This window comes from Drosophila innubila, chromosome X (assembly GCF_004354385.1).
Source record: "Drosophila innubila isolate TH190305 chromosome X, UK_Dinn_1.0, whole genome shotgun sequence".
In the NCBI taxonomy this organism is placed as follows: Eukaryota; Metazoa; Arthropoda; class Insecta; order Diptera; family Drosophilidae; genus Drosophila; species Drosophila innubila.
The window spans coordinates 30388607-30391554 of NC_047626.1; the positions used below are offsets into that span (position 1 = coordinate 30388607).

At 38.1% G+C, this 2948-nt stretch overlaps 1 long non-coding RNA gene across 2 annotated transcripts; it reads left to right on the forward strand.

Moving 5' to 3' along the window:
* Nucleotides 1–939: 939 nt before the first annotated feature.
* Nucleotides 940–2440, forward strand: LOC117793831. 2 transcript variants are annotated; one of them, XR_004618315.1, is made up of 2 exons: nt 940–1086; nt 1822–2440. It is a non-coding gene; the product is annotated as an uncharacterized LOC117793831 (long non-coding RNA). The 2 variants fall into 2 exon arrangements; XR_004618316.1 differs by having other exon boundaries at nt 940–1063.
* The last annotated feature ends 508 nt before the right edge of the window (nt 2441–2948 follow it).

A 2948-nucleotide genomic window follows, 5' to 3' on the forward strand; every position in this document is an offset into this window, starting at 1 on the left:
GGTTTAGATTATTTTTAGCTGTTTTTATTTTTATAAACCTTTTTTCAGTGTTAAGATTTAAATTTCATAGTTTCTCAAAAATGCGAAAACAAATCAAATGCTTTACATTTTCTAAATGAATATAAATTTTAGGATTAAGACAATGATGATTTATTTTTAAAGCTGATTTTACGACTATTTTACTTTAAAATTCTGGAAAACTTTATTAATGTTCAAAGTTATAAATAAATTTTCTAGCTCCTAGCTTACCATTGTAAGAGTTATGAAATAATTGTCGCAAGCGTAAAGCAATAATATTGCGACTCTATTTTCACAATGTTTATCATAGAATTGGTTACCGTATTAACATGGCTCACAGGCGCCAAATGTGCGGATACTTATTGAGAATTAAGCAGCAGCAAGTGTTCAGCTTATGTATACATTGAAGAAAAGCGCTCAACGTCAGACACGCCAGCAACAACACGTGTTTGAGCGCAACTCAATTCGGCAGCTAACCAGAACAAGAACAACATCAGCAATAGCAACAACAACAGCAACAACAACAGGAACAGTGAACAGCAACAGCGGAAGCTGATTCATGCGCTGTGAGAGCACTCCACTCACTCGCTCTTATGCAGTAGATAGCGGCAACATTCTCTCATTTGCCATCTCTCGCTCTAACTTACTCTCTCTCTCTCTCTCCCCGTTCGCATCTGTCTCTGTCTCTCTGTATATTTTGCTCTCGTTGTGCACTCCATTCAGCTGATGGGGACCAACTCGGTGAGTAAATTTGCTGTATATGCCTTTGGGTGTGTGTGTTTGCGAGTGTGACTCTGTGTCGCGCGTATATCCAACAAACTGTTGGGGCTCGGTCTTCGGGCATGGTTCGTACGTTCGTGTGTGCTCTGTGTGTTGTGTGCGCGTGTATTTGTACGCGTGTGTGGGTAGGTTGGCAGTTTTACTGCACGGCTCGCTCGCGCGCAATGAGCGCTTTTGCTGTTTTAATTTTTGCCTGAAATACTTTTTGAGCTAATTTCGAATTGGTAGTTTTGTTTATACCGTCGGTTGGTTGGCGTCATATTTTGTATGCGAAAGCAAGCGCAGCACGTAGTTAACAAATTCAAATCAAATATCCAAATAGCCTAGACAATACGCATAGAAAATTTCTTTTGGTTTATGTACCTACGTACGTACATACCTAGATACGTATGTATGTATCTTTCTTAATATGTATATACATATATGCATAATACATCTTTGACTCTCTGGCTAGAGAATTGAGCGGCGTGTTGTGTCTAAGAAAAACGTTTTAGTAAATGCCCAACGAGAATCCATTGAGAAACAGAAGCCGCATTCGAATTACAATCATCTGTTAAGATACATGAAAAGTAAAGATACATTGACGAGCGCATGCCGCATACAAGGCGCAAGGCGCAAACAAAAAAAAACTAACAAGTACAAAGTACAACAAATACAAGAACAACAGTAACAGCAACAGCAACAACATAATATATAGCAAAAGAAATTAAATTAAATTCACAACGGCAGCGACACAGGCGGCGACGGCGCGAAAAAGCAAATTATAATTGCATATGTATATGTATGTATGTACAATGTACATACATCTAAGTATATGTTCTTCATGTCAAATAACTGCGTGCTGTGCCTAAGTATGTACGTGTGTGGGTTTGTTTTGGTGCAACAACATATTTAAAAAAAGTTGTGTTGTTCTTCTTGGCACACACGACAATATTATTTGCTACATCAATTTTGTTGTTTTGTATGTACGCAATGTTTTTTTTATTGTTGTGATTTTTTTGTGGTGCTTCTGTGTGACGGTAGTGTGTAAAAGTTTACAACGCTAGCACAACTGTTGCACAAATTCAATCAGAGATTTAACAAAAATAAATAAATACAAAAGAAACCCTCAACGCACAAAACCAGCAATAACAAACACACAGCAACAGCAACAGCAGCTGCCAGCGGCAACAGCCACAACAGCAACAGCTACAACAGCAACAACAGCGATAGACGAAAAAAGCTTGCGCGCCTTTTTTTTAATGTATATGTATGTATGTACATACAGACATATGTATGAAGATATATAATTTTTTTGTTGTTACTCTCATCAGTGTGCATAATAAATGAAACAGCTACAACAACAATAACATCTTAACACATGTTGATGTTATTTAAATTTCAATTTAGTTAAAGAAAAGCAAAAGGCGCGCCCAGATAAGATACAGTTAAGCGGAAAAGCAACAACGAAAACACAGCAACAGCAGCAACCGCAACAGAAACAACAAAAACAACAGCAACAGCAACAACGGCAACGGCAACCACAGCAACGGACGACAACAAAAACAGCAGCAGCAGCTCCACCTGCAAACGAGAGTCAAAAGAAAAGCTTACAGAGCAACAAGAAGTTGAATCAGAATAAGAAGAAGCAAGAGACGAAGAAGAAGAAGGCAACAAATAAGACGAGAAGAAGCATAGCAAGAATTGTGCTGTGGCGGCGACAGTCGCTAAAGAATATGCTACTGTCACACATGTGTGCAACAACAACACCGACAGCAACAGCAACAACAACAACAGGCAGGTGTGTGTGCCTGTGTGTATTACATATTTGCACCTACAACAACAACTGCTCTGTAAATGAAAGCAAAACAAAAGCGAAAACAACAGCAACAACAACCACAGTAACATTCAAAAAATCACAATGTTATACATGCTTGTAAAGTGGCATTAAATTGCAACAATAACAAAAACCAACAGCAGCAGCAAAAGCAGCAGCAACAACAATAATAATAATAATAATTATAATACATGGCAAATGCGCCCACCAAGTGTCAATAAAACAACAACTAAGGGAACAACAACAACAACAACAATTAAATATCTACATAAGAAACAGAAGGTTGCACGGGCTGCTAGCTTCGAGTTCGAATTCGAATTTCAATTTTCTTGCA